This window comes from Salmo trutta, chromosome 34, assembly GCF_901001165.1.
Source record: "Salmo trutta chromosome 34, fSalTru1.1, whole genome shotgun sequence".
Lineage (NCBI taxonomy): Eukaryota > Metazoa > Chordata > Actinopteri > Salmoniformes > Salmonidae > Salmo > Salmo trutta.
The window spans coordinates 20,031,284-20,052,068 of record NC_042990.1 but is presented as its reverse complement, the minus strand read 5'-3'; the positions used below and the strand labels follow the sequence as shown (position 1 = coordinate 20,052,068).

Below are 20,785 nucleotides of genomic sequence, written 5' to 3'. Positions count from 1 at the left end.
AAAGTCCAGCTGAAACTGTTTGCGGTTGCCCTGTACCAATACTGTTCCAGACTTACAAAGATTTATATTAGATGACTCGAGTCCTCGTTGTCTAGTATCCTGAGGGGTAGTGTGTTAATATAGCACGTGTGCCATGCCAGGGGATGGGTCTGTGTAGAAGATAAGGTTGCTTATGTTCCCATTTTTATAATAGTCATCAAAAGTGTCTCTTGATTTTCTTTAAGAGCTTCATTTTGTACTCTTTTCGTGTGTTATAGTCTTTACATTCACAGGGTACTGTATTTGTATTATCTCTGAACAGCAGGAGGGTGCTTCTAGCTAGCATCTCCATTTGTTGGGCTCTCCTGCCATTGTTGGGCTCAAGGGCTTTGACACCTTTCGCTCACGACCCAGTGCTAATTGAAGTTGTATCTCTTTTCCTACAAGCGTGGTAGCCTTAGCTTCAGTCCTATAAAGTAAAATATTTCGATGTAATGTAGTTTTCTTCTTGGCGTTTGAAAGTAAAAAATAGCTTCAGACTAAGCATTACTCACTCAGTTCCAGGTTGGATGGTGATTTCAGGTTTCTGTTTGTTTGACAGAGCATTTGCTGTATAGCTTGGGAATAATAATCCTTCGGTATAGGAAGCATTCCAGGGAATTCCAGGTAATTCCGTCCTAAATCAGGTTGTAGGTTTGGAGTTTTGATTTGGAGTGAAGGATATGTTGTTTAGGGTAGCATCCTGTATATGTCCCTGCCAAAAAATCCAAGTCTAACTCTTAACTTCTATGGGCTAGGTGGGTTCAAAAAGGCTTTACAGCGAAAGCAAAACATTAGATTATGTTAGGAGAGTACATAGACAAAAATAATCGCACAGCCATTTTCCAAGCAATGACATGTGTCAGTAAAACCCAAAACACAGCTAAATGAAGCACTAACCTTTGACGATCTTCATCCGATGACACTCTTAGGACATTATGTTACAAAATACATGTATGTTTTGTTCGATAAAGTTAATATTTATATCCAAAAACAGCATTTTACATTGGCGTGTTGTTCAGAAAATGTATTCCCACCAAAACCTTCGGTGAATGTGCACATCAATTTACAAAAATACTCATCATAAACGTTGACAAATATATAACAATTATTTAAAGAATTATAGATGGACTACCCCTGGATGCAACCGCTGTGTCAGATTTTAAAATAGCTTTACGGAGAAAGCATATTTTTCAATATTCTTAGTACATAGCTCAGCCATCACGGTGAGCTATTCAGACACCCTCCAAGTTCGGGGCAACCTAAACTCAGAATTAGTATTAGAAATATTCTCTTACCTTTGCTGATCTTTGTCAGAATGCCCTCCCAGGACTGCTACTTCCACAAGAAATGTTGTTTTTGTTCCAAATAATCCATATTTATGTACAAATACCTCAGTTTTGTTCGTGCGTACAGATCACTTATCCAAAGGCATACCGTACTTAGAAGCATGTCAAACGCTGTTTAAAATCAATCTTTATGGTATTTTTAACGTAGAATTGCGATAATATTCCAACTGGACAATAGCATATTCATTCAAGAAGAAAAAGAAGGAACGGTGTGCTCGGGTCACCGCGCATATCCAATCCCTTTGTTGCCAGGCAGACCACTCAGTATCTGAGCTCTTATTCTGCCCAGTGACAGGAAAATGCTCAAACCACTTTCTGAAGGCTGTTGACAGCCAATGGAAGCCTTAGGAAGTGCAACGTCCTCCACAGACACTGTAGCTTCGATAGAGAATCAAAAGAAGACTACAATTCTCAGACTTTCCACTTCCTGCTTGAATATTTCTCAGGTTTTTGCCTGCCATATGAGTTCTGTTTTACTCAGACACCATTCAAACAGTTTTAGAAACTTCAGAGTGTTTTCTATCCAAATCTAATATGCATATTCTAGTTTCTGGGCCAGAGTAGTAACCTGTTTAACCTCTCTGGGCTAGGTGGGACGCTTGCATTATTCAAATACCTTAGAAATGCTATTACTTCAATTTCTCAAACATATGACTATTTTACAGCATTTTAAAGACAAGACTCTCGTTAATCTAACCACACTGTCTGATTTCAAAAAGGCTTTACAACGAAAGCAAAACATTAGATTATGTCAGCAGAGTAGCCAGAAATAATCAGACACCCATTTTTCAAGCTAGCATATAATGTCACATAAACCCAAACCACAGCTAAATGCAGCACTAACCTTTGATGATCTTCATCAGATGACAATCTTAGGACATTATGTTATACAATACATGCATGTCTGTTCAATCAAGTTCATATTTATATCAAAAACCAGCTTTTTACATTAGCATGTGACTAGCATGTGACTAGCATTCCCACCGAACACTTCCGGTGAATTTACTAAATTACTCACGATAAACGTTCACAAAAAACATAACAATTATTTTAAGAATTATAGATACAGAACTCCTCTATGCACTCGATATGTCCGATTTTAAAATAGCTTTTCGGTGAAAGCACATTTTGCAATATTCTAAGTAGATAACCCGGCATCACAGGGCTAGCTATTTAGACACCCAGCAAGTTTAGCATTCACCAAAGTCAGATTTACTGTAAGAAAAATGTTATTACCTTTGCTGTCTTCGTCAGAATGCACTCCCAGGACTTCTACTTCAATAAAAATGTTGGTTTGGTTCCAAATAATCCATTGTTATATCCAAATAGCAGCGTTTTGTTCGTGCGTTCAAGACACTATCCGAAAGGGTAAATAAGGGTTACGAGCATGGCGCATTTCGTGACAAAAAAAATCTAAATATTCCATTACCGTACTTCGAAGCATGTCAACCGCTGTTTAAAATCAATTTTTATGCCATTTTTCTCGTAAAAATGCGATCATATTCCGACCGGCAAAGCCTGTTCACATTCAACGAGAGAGAAAGTAAAAGCATGGCATCCCCTCGTGCACGAGCCTTAGTCTAATGGCCCTCTGATCGGCCACTTTCCAAACGCGCTAATGTGTTTCAGCCTGGGGCTGCCTCGATATCATTCAGCTTTTTCCCGGGTTCTGAGAGCCTATGGGAGCCGTAGGAAGTGTCACGTTACAGCAAAGATCCTCAGTCTTCAATAAAAAGCCAAGATGAACAAGAACTTGTCAGACAGGTCACTTCCTGTATGGAATCTTCTCAGGTTTTTGCCTGCCATGTGAGTTCTGTTATACTCACAGACACCATTCAAACAGTTTTAGAAACTTTAGGGTGTTTTCTATCCAAAGCCAATATTATATGCATATTCTAGTTTCTGGGCAGTAGTAGTAACCAGATTAAATTGGGTACGTCTTTTATCCGGCCGTGTAAATACTGCCCCCTAGCCCTAACAGGTTAAATTGGGTACATTTTTTTCATCCCCGTGAAAATACTGCCCCCTAGCCCAGACAGGTTAACCTATCTATTTTTTAAAAACATGCAGAAAAATGTGTGAGCTCATATTCTGTCTCTCTTTTATTTATATATATATAGATATATATATATACACACATACATACATAGCATACATACATACATACATACATACAATACATACAGACATACATACATACATACATACATACAGGGCATTCGGAAAGTATTCAGACCCCTTGACTTTTTTTTACATCAAGTCTACACAGAATACCCCATTCACTTTAATACGTTTGCAAACATTTCTAAAAACGGTTTTCCGCTTTGTCATTATGGGGTATTGTGTGTAGATTGCTGATGAGTTTCTATTAATATAATCCATTTTAGAATAAGGCTGTAACGTAACAAAAATGTGAAAAAAGTGAAAGGGTCTGAGTACTTTCCAAAGGGCAATTAAAAAATAAAAAAAAATTATATATATCAGGGATGCCCAACTCTTGTCCTGGAGAGCTAGACTCCTTCAGGCTTCAGCTAGGCTCCTTCAGGCAACCCTAATCTCGCTCTCTCTCACACCACACACTCACTGGCTGGTGCTACATCATGCCCTGTGTCTGGGTAGATTTTCTACAACCTGAACCCCACTTTTCTCTACAGTTAGTCACATGTAGCTGTATATAGGCCTACTGATTCTGTTACAGCACAGTAGCTGTATCTCTCTGTGAATTCTCTGTTTCTCCTCCCCCCAGTCTATGGATATTCTCTTTCTCCCTGAAGTCTGGACCTAGAACATGGAGTTCCCCAAACACCCCGTCAAACACATATAATACACACACACACACACACACACACACACACACACACACACACACACACAGCACACACACCACACACACGTATATACTTTAATTGATTCTTTCTTAGCTCTGATCTTAGTTTACTATGTGTATTTCCCTCTATCTTTTTGGTCCCAATTCCCACAAGGACATTTTCGGAGTACTTGCTCTTCTAAAACCTAACTTTCTTCTCTTACCCTCTCTCTCTCTCTCCTCTCTTTCTATCTCTCTCATGCTCGCTCTCCCTCTTTCCCTCTATCTCTCTCTACCTCTCTCTCTCATCTCTCTCTCTCTCTCACACACACACCACCACACACAACACACACACACACCACACACACACACACAAACACTATGCGTAGCATACATAGTACATAGCCACTGCCAATGTAGCTCTGTAACTGAGCAGACTGAAACATTTAGAATTCATGGTAAAAAAGCCAGCGGCCAGATGAGAATGAAGGTTGAACTAACACCATGTGGTAACATGTATATATGATACTTGTGTGTAGCACTAGGCAGGTGCCTGGAGCGAAACTGGTGTCCAAGAGATGAGAATGTTGGGAGGCAGTGAAGGAGGGTTTCTCTGAAGCCCTGTGTCCACACAGCAACATTACGCTGAGCATATGATTTGCCCTGGGAGGATCCACCCTTATCTGTCACTCCTATGACAGCCTTGGCCCTCTGGCCCTTTGGGGCCTTCTGCCCCTCTGCCCTCCGTGAGGAGTTGCTGCTGAAAATGGAACAAAATGTTGTCATATTAATAATACAGTAGACTCCACGTGGGTGATCGGTGCTAGGCATCTCAAGTAGGATCGATCCAATGTTAAGGTAGGAACACTGCAACAGAAACACTACACTCACCACTGCTAGTAGCAGGGGGAACAAAAGTCATCCCTGACAGTTATCTGTGCCCTTAGCACCCCTGTTCTCAAAGACAGCCAGGTCTTCCTCCTCTCTTCTCCCTGTTGTACCCATCAGCCTTCACAACAGAGCCTTGTAGGATGCAGGGTCTGCCCTGGGGCTACATCAGCAGCTATCACACTGTTCTATCAGCTTCATGTTGTTAAGACAAACTGTGAAATAAATTGCAGAAACAACAACCCCCCTTGGGTTTCTATGCTAACTACAGCAGCCTCTGGAAACAGATTAATTCAATGAATGTCACTCTGGGTTCAGAGGAGGGCTGGGGCGGTATACCGTAGTTTACAATATGCCGGTATTAATGCAGGGACCGGGTTGGTTTTTTATCTTTACATTCTAAATAACTGTAATTGAATGTTTTGGTGTTGTTACATGTGATACGCCCGTGTGGAAACGTCCATTTGTATAGTTGTAGCTTCCATACTTGAGTCATCCTTACTACTAACTCCGCTACCTTCGCAGGTCTCTCTCTCCTCCTCTTCTCGCTCCTCCTCTCTCCCTCTCACTCTTTCTCACTCTCTCACGTCTCTAATCTCTCATCTCTGCTCACTCTCATCGCACACATCTCATCTCTCTGCTCTTCCGTCCTCACTTCCACACTTCCACTATCTCGCGTCGCTCGCTCTCTCTTCTCTCTCATCGTCTCCTCTGCTCTCTCCCATCTCTCCCTCTTCTCTCTCTCTCGTCCTCTCATCTCGTCTCTCTCCTCTCTCTCTCATCTCTCTCTCTCTCTCTCTTCTCATCTTTCTCTCTTCTCTCGCTCGCTCTCTATGCACTTCTACACAGACCTAGCTCCGCCCCCGTCACTCAAAGAGCGCATTTGTTGTTCCTTGACCAGGAGACAACTTGCTTCAGTCTGCATGGTCAATGCTGCATATGCAACAATGTTGATGACAACGATGCTGTTTTCACTTTCCTTCTCAAATCAAATCAAATGTTATTGGTCACATACACATGGTTAGCATATGTTATTGCGAGTGTAGCGAAATGCTTGTGCTTCTAGTTCTGACAGTGCAGCAATATCTAACATGTAATCTAACATTCCACAGCAACTACATAATACACAAAAAAATCTAAGTGAGGTAATGGAGTAAGAAATATCTACATATTACATCTACACAAGATGTAATAGATGGTATAAAATACTGTATATACATATGAGATGTGTAATAAGTCATTCTTAATATAAATCCACTAGTATTCTATAATTACACTAGTAGTTTGTGTTTCTTACATCTGCAAATGGCTAGTTGTCTTTTCTTCGCAAGTTAGGCCTAAATCGTCTTACCCGCTAATGCTAATTGCTAGTTAACTGGCTAGCAAGCTAATAAATGTACTTAGTAAGAGCAAATGTAACTAGCTGATACAGCCTAATAATACCATGATGGTGTAGACCTAAATCAGCATGTTGTTTTGTGCAACAGTATCTTCTAAATCAAAGAGGAATATGTGAAGCATGAATATGTTCGCTACATGAAGTAGCTAATAACAAAACATTAAATGTAGCCAAAGATTATAGGGTCCCTAAGAAACACTTATCAACACTTTGGTTCCTTCAGTGTCACAATAACTCCTCCTTGGCATTTTCATTCGTTGTCAATGTCATACAACACTGCATTCAAGTGTCCACTAATATATTCTAACTATAGAATTAGAATAATCATTCTATTTCCATGTTCCAACAGTTCACCAAAGTGTTTTGATCTAAATCGCAAGTCAATTACAAACGCGATTTTGGTTAAAAATAATGCCTACATTATTTGCCCATATCATGCAACCCTATGTGGCAGAAGGGAATTATCTCATATGAGTGTAGGAAATGCAGAAAAATATTTTGGGGTTGAATTGAACAGTATAGAACATCAGAATGGAGAAAGACCCACATACTACTCATAAGCAAATTTTGAACTTGTATTATTCAAAAACAAAAAAAAGCCATGGTATTTGTTCACCCTCACATTATTCTACCAGAGGTATGACATAGAGGCGTGTGATATCATTAAGCTCGCAGTATAATGAAATCAATGAAACTGCTATCACGTCCAGAGGGAATGAGATTTCTGAGATTTGTTGTGAGTGAGTTGAGCCTCACCGGAAAATTTCAACGTTGATGACGTTGTTGTTTGCACAGCAGCTGTGGATTTGTGGGTGTATTGAAATGACAGTCTTCCAGCAGATGCTAGGAGAGCAGAGAGGGGAACGAGAGGAGTGGAGAGCCATGGTTCATAAAATTATACTGTTACTCTTGTCTCTGGTATGGATTCTACAGGCCCAACCCTGATGGTTATTGCTACTATTTATACTGACTTATGATCCTAGTTCTCCTCCTCTATCCCTGCCTTTATACTCCACCTCCCCCTCCCCTTCCTCATCCGGTCTTTCCTCCTCCTCCTCCTCCACCTCCTCTCCCTTCTCTCCTTGTCCTGTCCTCGTCCTCCTCCACCTCCTCCTCTACCTCCTCCCCCTTCTCTCCTTGTCCTGTCCTCGTCCTCCTCTACCTCCCCCCTCCACCTCCTCTTGTCTTCCCTCCTCCTCCCCTCCTCCTCTCATTGTCCTCTCCTCGTCCTCCTCATGCTCTCCCTCCTTCTTCTTCCCTCCTCCTCCACCTTCTCCTCTCCTCGTCCTTGTCCTCCTCTTCTATCCCTCAGGTCCCAAGCAGGAGATGATCTATGACTTTCTGGAGGATGGTGTGGCAGGGAGAATTGTTTCAGTATCGTCATGATCACTAAACTGGTGGAGGTGGGCAGGGTAGGTTACTCTTCCTTCAGTTCTTTTGAAAGCCCACTCTTTACATAGGCCTATAGTAGAAAGTGCCAGTGAAATAAAATAGCTATGTGTTATAAGTCTACAACCCAGTGGGCAAAATTGGTTGAAATGACAACCAGATTACAAACCATGAAGTCCACCTTTTCTCACTGGAAACAGGAAGGATAGAATAATGATTGTCATGGGCTACTAGTGTATTGATTTTGCTCTTGAATGTTGGTTTAAAGTGTAACCGACTGTAGACCCTGATTAAGGTCCAAATGTTCTGTGTGTTGTGTGTGTTCAGATGAAGTGCTGTAAGTATTGGCCCGAGGACAGTGAACTCTATGGAGACATCAAGATCACAACTGCTGAAGACAGAAACACTGGCTGAGTACACCGTCCGCACCTTGCTATGGAGCGGGTGAGCGAATAGTCAAAGTCCTTCTGTCTAACAATTATACATAATTTGAAAATGTATTGGTTCCTGGGATCACATCCAATTTGAGAGTGTTTTGTTTACTCCATTTGTTCAGCCAGGCAGTTTATTGAGAACACAGCCTTTATAGAGGCATTGAATATCTAACAAACAATGAATCATTTTAATGTTAATTGGTCCTTGGAGTTATTCCTCATGTTTAGATAAAGATGTCTTATTAAATGTCCTAACTGTGGCCAACTTTGTGTCTGTTTGTTGATCATGAATATTGATTAAGACCCTCTGTATTCTCCCCTCCAGAGGGGCTACCCAGCCAAACATGAGGTGTGTCAGTTCCACTTCACCTCCTGGCCAGAGCATGGTGTTCCCTACCACGCCACAGGTCTGCTGGCCTTACCTACAGCCGGGTCAAGGGCCTCCACACCCCCCGATGCTGGGCCCGTGGTTGTCCACTGCAGGTAACGGACCATCTTAACATCACATCCTGTCTGAGTGATGCAGTGTTGCTTAAAAAGTCTTAGACTCTCTTTATTTTAATAGTTATCGATTTGGGTGTAGCTTAGCCTATATAGATCTCTCGCTCCTGACCTTATGTCCTGACCCCTTCCCCTTGTTGACCCCTGACCTCTCTCCTCTCTGTGTGTTAGTATGTGAGCTGGCAGGACAGGCGGTTCCATCGTGCTGGACGTCATGCTGGATATGACCTCTAACCCCTGACCTCTAACCCCTGACCCTCTCTCCTCTACGTGTTAGAATGGGAGCAGGCAGAACAGGGCTGCTACAATCGTACTGGATGTCATGCTGGATAGAACCTCTAACTTCTTACCCCTGACCTCTCTCCTCTATGTGTCAGTATGGGAGCAGGCAGAACAGGCTGCTACAATCGTACTGGATGTCATGCTGGATATGACCATCTAACTTCTTACCCCTGACCTCTCTCCTCTATGTGTCAGTATGGGAGCAGGCAGAACAGGGCTGCTACAATCGTACTGGATGTCATGCTGGATATGACCTCTAACTTCTTACCACCCCTGACCTCTCTCCTCTATGTGTCAGTATGGGAGCAGGCAGAACAGGCTGCTACATCGTACTGGATGTCATGCTGGATATGGCAGAGTGTGAGGGAGTGGTGGATATCTACAAACTGTGTCAAGACCCTCTGCTCCAGAACGCATCAACATGATACAGACAGAGGTAAGAATATATTCTATATATCAGGGATGCCAAATCCTTCCCTAGAGAGCCACTCTCTGGCAGGTTTTCCCTCCAACCCTAATCTAACACATGTATTATCTGATTAGTTTCAGGTATGTTAGCACAAGGGTTGAAGCAAAAGCCTGCATAAACATAGCCCGAGAGGAGGAGGGCTGACCTCCCCCGCTGTATATGGTATACTATAATAATGTATTATATCAACACAGGAATCCATCAGGAAATGAGATAGATTATGATGTAACCTGGGGAGAGATGTGATGATCAAATAAAATATGTTTCCTCATTATGCTTTTAAATTTAGGTCACTGAGATTCTTTGTACTCCAAGATGTCAAAACAAATGTACAAACGAATTGCATTGAATAGACTGATATTTAGGTAGGCTATATAGCATGGGTTGGGCGTTTGGGCTTTGGCTCTGTTTATGTATGTTCTAACACCCTCTCCTTTCCTATTTTTTATTTATTATTAGCGGATAGCAAAACAACATTTGTTTGTGGGCATGGTGATGTGATGAATGTTGACATTTTAACAATTCATTGACATTAACAACAGTAATCAAATCCCAATGTTTACACTTCCCCCCCCCCCCAAACCGCTAGCAATTATGGTCCTATTATCAAAACAAGATATTAGACGTTTCTTGTTAGTTTCTCAATCTCACTGTCCTTGTCTGTCGCTCTCTTCTACCACCATCCTTCCCTCGCTACCATCCCCCCTCCCTCCCTTTTTCCTTCCTCCTCTCTCCTCTCTCTCTCTCTTCTCTCTCTCGCCTCTCTTTCTCTCTCTTCTCTCTCTTCTCTCTCTTCTCTCTCTCTCTCTCTCTCAGGAAGCAGTATGTGTTCATCCACGATGCCATTCTGGAGGCCTGTCTGTGTGGAGAGAACAGCTATACCTGTTCTTGAGTTGCTCTGACCTATAAGGAGAATGCTGATGGTTTGACTCACAGAGCAACACCTCCCAGCTACGAGAGAGTTCCAGGTAAGACTAGTAGGACTTTTGTAAACATTGTTTAGCAAAACCGGAAACTACTAGATTTCAACCGGAATTTGACTTCTTTCCCATTACGTATTGATGTCCCTCAATATGTTTTGTAAAGAAATGGTTGAGGTTGATGTTTATTGTAACAGTGGAAATTTAATTGTATTAGCATAATTTGCAAACTTAGATCTACTAACGCTCACCAAGCCACTAGTCATGGCACAGTACAGTGCGATGTCCTTAGCTGAATGCATGGGTCTATTGCAGCAGTCAGTAAATTAAAGTCATATTCTGTATGAGATGATTCAGTCATCTGACTAGATGGATCTTCCTTTTCTTCATTTTATTGACACAAATCATTAGTGACCTTCACCATGCATAATTACAGCTACTTAGCTCGTTCAGACCGAGCTATTAAATACATTCATGATGGTTATTATAATCGAATGAAATATCTTCAACTGAAATCAGACATTTAGGATGAATCCCAATAGCACCCTATTCCCTGTATAATGCACTACTTTTGACTAGAGTCCTCTTGGCCCTGGCCAAAAGAAGTGCACTAAATAGGTAATAGGGAGCCATTTTGGACACAGATTCTGATAATAATTTAAACACATATCTCCAAGATGTAATCCTGATGCAATGCAAGTTAGTCATAATTATATGAACCATTCATACTGTCAAATTCAACAGGGCGTTATAATTCAACACAATACACAGCAGTTAATAATCAGTTTAATTTCCCTTCCAATTTTATTTCTCAAAGCCTCAATGTGCTTATACATAATGTATGTGGTTTGCGATTAAATGTGTTTTTATCCATTAAGCCCCTTCATGGTTTTTTGACTGATGCTAAATGCGTTTTAAAAGTTTCAGCCGGATGATGATTAGACAGTGAAATATTTGCAGTTGTCAAATATTGACAGTTAGACAGTTTGAGCTGAGTACATTTTCAATGCCCTTGTCCTCTTTCTCTTTTCTCTCATCTCGCTCTCGTCTCGCTCTATCTCTCTCCCTCTCTCTGTCTCTCTCTCTCTCACACTCTCGCTCTCTGTCTCTGTTCTCTCCCTGTGTCCTGCCTCTGTTTTCTCTCTCTCTGTCTTTGTCTCTCACTGTCTCTCTCTAACAAACACCCATGTACTCTTCTCAATTTGTCTCTTTCCCTCTCCCAATTTCTGGTCACATTCCCACATCTCTTTTCACCATCATCCTCTTCGACCCTGTCTGTACCACTCCATCTCCACCCTCTCTCTCCTTCGTTATCTCTCTCCACCCCCTCCTCCAGACTTGAACTCTGTACCCCTCACCTGGACGTGGAGGAGTGCAGCGTATCCCTGTTGCCGAGGAACCGCGAGAAGAACCGAGCATGGACGTCCTGCCCCCGACCGCGCCCTGGCCTTCCTGGTCACCACTGAGGGCATTGCCGAGGGCAGCAACTACATCAACGCCCCGCTCTCACCGACAGCTTCCACCGCCCGCCGCCTTCGTGGTCAACCTACACCCCGTTACCAGGGAACCACGGCAGACTTCTGGAGGCTGGTCTATAGACTATGGATGTACCTCGGTGGTGATGCTCAACCAGATCAACCAGTCCAACTCTGCCTGGGTGAGAAGAGGGGAGGTGAGGGGGAGATGGAGGAGGAAGAGGGGAGTGAATTGATGATGTTGACTGACTGACTTACTGACTGACTGACTGACTGAGCGAGCCCTGTGGCTATCAGGTACTGATCAAATATCTCATACTCGATTGGTCAAGGCTGTACTCTGACCAATCCCATGTAATAGTAAGCTGACTTATTGCCTTTGTGTAGATTAATTAATAGTTGATACATTTTTGGCCTGCTTGTCAGGGCATTACCATGTCCGTAAGCATTTCACTGTTAGTCTACACCTGTTGATTTCTTATTATTCTGTTCTCGCCCGTGTGTTTGCTCATGTGTGGCTTTGTCTGTGGCCTTCTTATCTTTCACCTGTAACTGTGTCCTGGTGCTGGCCTGATTAATGTTTACACCATTGGTCACATCTAGAACTGGCTGTCTCTCTCTTGTCTACTCTCACTACTTCCCTCATACCCTCTCGCTCTTTCTCCCCACTCTCTTCCTCTCCTTCCTTGACGCTTTCTCTCCTTTCACTCTCTTTCTTTCTTTCTCCTTACTCTTCTCTCCTTCTCTCTCTTGTCTCTTGTTCCCCCTCCGTGTATTGTCTCTGCCCTACTATCCTTCTTGCTCTCTTTTTCCTCCCCTCTCTCTTTCCCATCCCCCACTCTCTCCATTCTCTCTCTGCCAGTATATTAACAGTGTACCCCAGTCATCTGTGCTACCTGTCTCTGTGTATAAATATTTATCTCTCCCTCTGCCCCCCTGTCACCTCGTTAATGCCTCTCTGTCAACGTGAGTGGACATTATAGCTACCTTGTTGCTCCCCTGGCTCCGGCCTCTCCCTACCTCCCCTTTCCCTCCCCTTCCTGTCACAGCTAACATTGTTAGCATGTTAACACTACACTCCCCTGTGTCTCCCTCCCTCCCTCTATCCCTCCTTCCCTTCTTGCTCCTCTCTCCATCCCCCTCGCTGTCACAGCTAACACTGTTATCAATTTAACACTACACTCCCCAGTGTCTCCGTCCCTCCGTTCCTCCCTTCGGCTAATGAGTCTTTGAAGCAGCTGCGACCTGCATTGACTGAAGACCTTGGCCCGGTCTGTGTGCAATGTGCACCAATCCCTGATTGACTCCATGTGTATTTCTCCCAGGCACTGCCGAGGTTACCCCCTGACCACACTGCATTCATTTATAATGGGCTGATGTTAATAATTTAGAGTGATGAATTATTCAAATGCTGTGAAATGCTGTAGAACTGTGTGGTGTGTATTGTGCTATGTGATTGATTGTACTTGGAGTTCTCAGTAATGACAGTGTTTTCTGCTCATTCAGTTAACACTGCTACTATGTGTTGGATAATTGGATAATTGTGGATCTGGCTAAATGTCTGTCCTGTCGATCCTCAGGCGTCTTGTTATTGACTTCTGCCATCCTGCTCTGTGACATAATGATTTGATTTCACTCCTCCGCCTCCATAGTCCGCTAATCACTTGTTGTCTTCCTCTCCCCCCCCCCCCCCTCTCTCTCACACCTCTCTCTCTCTCTGTTCTCTGCTCTGCCCTCCTCTCAGCCGTGTCTAAAGTACTGGCCAGAGCCTGGGCTGCAGCAGTTTGGACCTATGACAGTGGAGCTCCTGTCCATGACGGCTGACGATGACGTCATCATTCGTCTGTTCCGGGTTCAGAACATCATGCGGGTAGGTCTTCGGTCGTGGTCAAGTCCATTTTTTGTGCTCTGATAAGTTAAGGGACTACAGTTGAAAATTAAATGCTTTTAAATTTAGGCTAAATCTGTCTCATGTATAGAAATGTTGATTAATGTTGAATTGTTCGTGTCAAATAATAAAGTAATAATAAAGTCAAGTTTTTAGATTATTTCAGTCTGCTGGTTCCATCACTCAAGTCTGACTGTTTAGTCATATCTCTTTAATTTTTTCAAGTTCTTAGAACATATTTTCCCACTGTCTCTTAATGCTTATTTAGTAGAAAGCCTAATGGCCCCTTTTATATTCGTAGTCTGTCTACTGAATATGTGAGATGAGGCATGCATTAGTCACCATACACTTTACAATTATTGTCAATGACCTAAAGTGTATTTTTGACAACGTAATGATGAAATGATGAAATTGTCAGCCTTTTCAATGCCTGTTAAATCATTGTAAATGGTGTGTTGTGGTCTGTGTGTGTGTGTGTGTGTGTGTGTGTGTGTGTGTGTGTCTATGTCTGTGTGTGCTGAATCCCATAGCTATGTGCCTCCCTCCTAGCCATTGACTGTATGTTGTCTTCGTGATTGTGACTAGCTTAGTCTCCCAGTGTTGATCAGACAGGCACTTCCCAACACCTCTCTCTGAGCTCATCCACCTTTCACCACCCAGGTGTTCCTCTATTAGCCTCCAGCAAAACAACTCATCTTGTCAGCTAGTCTCTCTGCCTCTGTCTCCCTACCTCCCCCTCCTCACCCCCCTGTCAGCTAGTCTCCCTGCCTTGCTCTCCCAACCTCTCCCTTCTAACCACCTGTCAGGTATAGCGTCCCTAGTCTCTCTCCTTGCCTCCCCCTAGCACCTCTCCTCCTCTGCCCGCCACACCCTCCTGTCAGCCTTCTGTCACCACCAGAGCCCTGTCCCCCTCAGTGTCACCCCAGTCTCCCCATGGAGGCAGCTCTCAGAAACGATCCCCAATGCCTCTTCACAGGATCCCACTGATCCTACCAATCAGATCTGTCCAGCAACAGGAACAGGGAGGGAGGATATACACTTTCCCTTCAATGTATTCCATCTCACAGTAGAACATTTAATCTATGGGCAGCAGGTAGCCTTGCTGTTAGCGTGTTGGGCAAGTAACCGAAAGGTTGCTAGTTCGAATGTGCCCTTGAGCAAGGCACTTAACCAGAATTTCTTCACTTGGTTGCTGTTGATAATGGCTGACCCTGGCTGTGTCCCTACTTCTTCGAGGGTGTCTCAGAGGGAGTTGGGATATGCAAAAACACATTTCAAATCACAAATGGTATTAATACACTTTGTACAAGTCAATGACTGTATATGTGAATGGACAATGCAATCATCACGTGACACCATGTATTCCTATGTGAAGACTCAATAGCTCATTGAAGCCAAATTAAGTCAGTTAAAATTGTGTCTCAGTGCTGCCCTCTCTCATTGAATATCTCAAGTTGAAGGCCGACTGGGGTACTGCAGTTTGCCATTAGCCAATCAATTATCCTAACACCGTCTTCTGTATGTGATTTTAAGCCTTGGCCCCAAGGGGAATGGTGGCAGGTCTTTGCCATTTCTACCAGTTTCCTTCTGGGTTAGAGATGTCCATTCTAGGATGCCATACATGTCTACAACACAATATTAGCATTATCCTCCGTTTTCTCTCTCTCTCTCTCCTCCTCCTCTCTCTCTCTCTCTCTCTCTCTCTCTCTCTCTCCTCTCTCTCTCTCCGCTCTCTCTCTCTCTCTTCTCCTCCTCTCTCTCTCTCTCTCTCTCTCTTTCTCTCTCTCTCTCCTCTCTCTCCTCTCTCTCTCTCTCTCTCCTCTCCTCTCTCTCTCTCTCTCTCCTCTCCTCCCTCTTCCTCTTCCCTCTCTCTCTCCTCCTCTCTCCTCTCTCTCTCCCCTCTCTCTCTCTCTCTCTCTCTCTCTCCCCTCTCTCTCTCCTCTCTCCCTCTCTCTCTCTCTCCTCTCCTCTCTCTCTCTCTCTCCTCTCTCTCTCTCTCTCTCTCTCTCTAACCTCTCTCTCTCTACCTCCCTCTCTCCCCCCCAGCTCCAGGAAGTCAGCTGGTGTTCGTCATTTCCAGTTCCTGCGCTGGTCTCCATACCGTGACGTCCCAGACTCTAAGAAGCTTTCCTAACCCTGCTGGCCCAGGTCCACAACTGGCAGAGGGAGTTGGAGAGGGACGTACCATCGTCCACTGTCTGTGAGTACCACTGTCTCCCATTTTGCTCATCAATCTTTATCATCCCTTAGGAAGTTTAGTTTTGCAGATAGGATACACAGAAATTATTCAAATGACCATGCATTGCGATTGATTTTAGCTATCGTGATCTCTGTAAAAACATTAAGGAATTTGGCTTAAGTAGTTTACAGCTGCGCTCTGGTCGGATGGATTCTCGGGCCAGAGGACAACCATACAACAAAACCCTGTTTCACATTGAAGGCGCCATTGGCACGTGTTGACTCCTGTTGTGAGCATACTGTACAGAAGCATGTTTGCATCCATCTTGTGGGACAATCGCGTACAAACATTTTTTTGGAACAAAGTTGTACATTTTCCAAAATGGAGTTTGCAAGACATAGAACTCTGTGGCTTTTTGCAAAACAGTAAGTACGTTTTCAAAATGTAGTTGCCTTCTCAAAACACAAGTACATTCAGAAAAACTAAAGTATACCTTCGAAAATTGCTAATTGATTCATCAAAAAGAAGACACGACTGCTTGCAAAAAGATTAACGCAACCAAGCAGACAAAACAGAAAGTCACTCTGTCTTTAAATCTCCCAATCAAATATTATTCCTAATAAAATGTGCATAATAATATTACAGACTGTTATCCATGTAAGAATCCCCCTCTTCAGACAGATGACAGTTTACTTGAGTGAGGATGCGCAACGTTTTGGGGTGTAAACGCTAAAGTATTTAACGAGTAATGTAACATTTTTTTTTCTCAGGGAGTAATAAGTAAATTAATTTGTTATTGTTGAAAGAAGTAACAATTAGCAGCGTATATATTACTTTTTTTGAGTAACGAACCCCAACACGGCTAATTAGAAGTAACCCCAACTTCATTCTCTGTATCTCTGCATGTCTGTAATATTGTAACAAATTATAACTCCAGTCCCCATTGCCTAGATATTTCCAAATATTGTACATGGTATGACGACCACTGATGGGTGATTTAGAACTTTGTGCAGTAGTATTTACTGATTGCCAGAAAAAGTCAACACAATTGCACCATTTCTCTTCTGATGAAAACAATGGATTATATTCTGTGAACGATTTTTTTTTTTTATCACTGATGACATGTGTATTTAAAGTTTTGTATCCACTGATGACATTGCATTTAAAGCTTTGCAAAAGGTGGTCTAAGATAATGCAAGTCATGTACTAAGGCAAGAAAATGATCAGAAGTCCTCTACATTTATTTTGATCATTGGCTGTTCTGGCGACAGTATAGATACTTTTCAACACAGAGTCCAAAAAATGCTTGTACGAGAATTGAGAAAAATGATAATCAAGGTCACACCTTGCTTCAGTAGATTGCGTTATTATGTTGCTTCCGTCCCACTTACTAGTTTAAACAACCATCAAAAGCACATGTTTTTGAACTATTACTTTCTACTTAAAGCACTTAGCCTGCCTGTGTGTAGTAGTTAATGAGGCAGGATAAACGTCAACCCCCAAGTGTTCACTACTACACTCCTAGTTACCAGAACAGTTTTCATAATTACTGTAAAAAGGGCTAGGCTCTAGTTCCCCCAGCCTCTCCTACACTTCAGCTACACTACATATCTCTATCGAGCCTGGATTGGGCTCTGGGGTCCACATGCTAAGTCTGCATCCCAAATGGCACCCTGCACCATATATAGTGCACTATTTTGGACCAGAGCTCTATTGGGCCTGGTCAAAAGTAGTGCACTACCATAGGGAATAGGGCTCCATTTGAGACGCAGATGTACTATTCCACGTTTATGGATTTAATGAGAACATTCCTCAGATGTCAGTCTGCAAGTCTTCAAAGTTCTCCACATGGCTGTTTTTCTGACAGCCACCTTGATCCGAGTCTGACTGAGCTGTGACATTTTCACTTTATGGGCTTTTCCCCGTAACACCTTCAGCCTCCGTCTCTGCCTGTATCCTAGAGATGTGACTCACATTGATGTCTGTGTCAGTTTGCTGTCTCTCTGTATGTGTCTGTGTTTGTGTCTCTATATTTATCTCTCTATGGGCATGTGTCCGTGGTCTGTGTCTGTACCTGTTTCTGCGCCGTATACCCCAGTTTTGCAATCTGATTTATTCTGACACATTTCACAATACAGGCCTACTCTCTGTGGTCAGAAAGTGTATACATAATGATTCATAGGCACTGACCCACGTACCGTGTTTCTCCCTGTGTGTGTAACAGTAACGGTGGTGGTAGGAGTGGGTACGTTCTGTGCTTGTACCATGCTACTAGAGATGATCCGTCATCACAGCCTGGTGGGATGTCTTCTACAGCTGCCAAGACGCTACGCAACTCCAAACCCACATGGTGGAGACCATGGTAAGTAATAACCGTGATTTAACCAGGGAAGACCCTTTTTAGAACCTCTTTTGGTAAGGCGATCTAATACGGTGGGACAGGAGTTACATGTCTTAAGGCTCAAGTTCAGTCAAACTTGCAGTGGTTTTACAATATTTACACACTCAAATACAGATCGCTGATCGATTGAATTCAAGCTTTAATCTATAGCAAAGTATCCATGTAGAGGAATGTTGACACCTGTGTTGTTTTCAGGAGCAGTACCGGTTCTGCTATGACCTGGCCTTGGACTATCTGGATGCCTTGGACTGCCTGAGTGAGATAGAAGTGAGATAGCACTGATCCCAGATCAGCTCAGGCCCAGGAGAAATGGAGTGGAGTCCGGGCCTAGCCTGGATCTCAGCCTGGGTCCACATTACCTGGGCTTCCCAGCCTGGTCCTAGCCTGAGTCCACAGCCTGGACCTGGGCCTGAGTCAACTACTACTGCTCTGCTTCTCTCTCTACACTTCTACATCTAGCACAGATTTGTCAGACCTTCTCAACCCTGGAAGGAGTGTAGGGATAGAGGCCTGGGAACTCAGTCCGCTGTCTTAGCCTGAGTCCGGCCTGGTCCACACCACTCCGTCCAGGGTCTTCCCTTGGGTCTACAGCCTGGGTCTAGCCAAGTTCCTGCTCTGCTTCCCTCTATCTCTTCCCCAAGGTCTGGGTGATTCAGTGTATCTGCTGCCATAATGGACCTGGACAAAAAACTATGAGCGAAAGAGAGGGAGACAGAGAGAGATGATGGGACATGCTTCTACCTTCTACCTGTCGTACAATGTACTCTTTTCCTATCCCCTGCATTCTTATCCCATCTGTAAGTTACTCTTCTGTTCTGTGCCACATACTATCTGCCAAACCCAAGGAAGAGGACAAGGAATTGGGCAGGATCGTCCTCTTCTCATTGGACGTTTTTCTGGTCACCTGACCGCTGGTGGTATACTCAAAGGTCTCCGCAACTTCTTGCCTTATTTTATTATGTCAATGACAACAACAATAACAACAACAACAACATCGAAAAACACAAAGCTGAAGTTTAACAACAAGACAATGATGTCACAACTGCAGCAGATAAAATATGTAAACTATTAGGTGATTTTGTGTGTATGTTTTGTAATATAATGATCTTGTAAATGATGCAATGATCTACTGTTGGTGAACATCTGATGTTGTTACTGTACACTGGTGTTTTCTCTGGTGAGGCTGGAATGGATATTTCTCCATCGGCGAGAAGAAGTTTACAAAGAGAATGACACTGAAGATGTTAGGTGCATCGATCCTATGGTTCTACTGTACAGAAAGGACCTATCTGGTTTATTATTTATTGTATGTGTTATAGATTGTTTTCCAGATGTTTCTAGATGTTTGTTGTCTTAACTCTGTGCCAATTCATTCTATTTTGTCTATGAACAACATGGTCTCATTAGAATAATGTCAAAATAGTGACGTTTAACCATTGTAATTGTATGCCACCCAATTACTTGTATGTCACTTCTGGTGACATATTACTCCATATTTATAATGAGATATGTCTGCTATAAATTACATTCTAGGTATATGTCACCCAATTTGACATAGTACTTATGTAATTTCTGGTGACATATTACTCCATATTTGTAATGAGATATGTCTGCTATAAATGAGGACCACTTGAGAACCTGCATGCCAGTCAGTCGTTAGTGTTTCCATTGCAGTTTGTGACCCAGTCTGCTTCAGGGGACCGTCCCCACTGCTACCAGAGACTGGGGTTGCAAAATTACAGTAGCTTTCCAAAATTCACAGATTTTTCCTGAAATGGAATAAGGAAGAAGGGAATCTTCCAACTGCGAAACCTATAACTTGGAATCTTACTACTGGGATTTCAGGAAACTTGGAACGTTCAGGGAAGTTACCTAATTTTGCAACCCTCTGCGAGAACCCCGAGAGAGTAATGTAACAAAAAAAAATGACATGATTTGTCTCTAGCTGTGGGAACAAAGGTGATCAGTTTGCCAAAATGAGTTGCTTTTTACATTTGTATTTATTCATTCAATGTTTTATTTTATAATTGTGTATAAATTAAAATAAATAAAATATGATGTTGGTAATATCATATGATTCATGCACTTTCTAGGTTTAAAAAAAATGTTTAGACACTTGGAATGGCAGACTAAGCAATGCATTTAGTTTTTATGTGATTTTAGCCTCATCCTTTCATGCACTTCAATTAACTTTGGCTATCACTTTCTTGCAGGAAGCATCTTATAACACCACACACTATTACAATGTGCTTGTTAAACAAGAACCCTAGTCTTTTCTGTTGACCTGTAGTTTAATTTACCCTTATCATTTAATGAAGTGTAGCATTAATGGTCTGGTGTTATCATGTAACCAGACTGACTGGCTGGTTCTGCTACAGAGCCCTAAT

At 42.7% G+C, this 20,785-nt stretch overlaps 1 pseudogene; it reads left to right on the top strand.

Moving 5' to 3' along the window:
- Positions 1-20,467, top strand: part of LOC115173761 (receptor-type tyrosine-protein phosphatase U-like) — a 271,130-nt pseudogene extending 250,663 nt beyond the window's left edge.
- Positions 20,468-20,785: the final 318 nt, after the last annotated feature.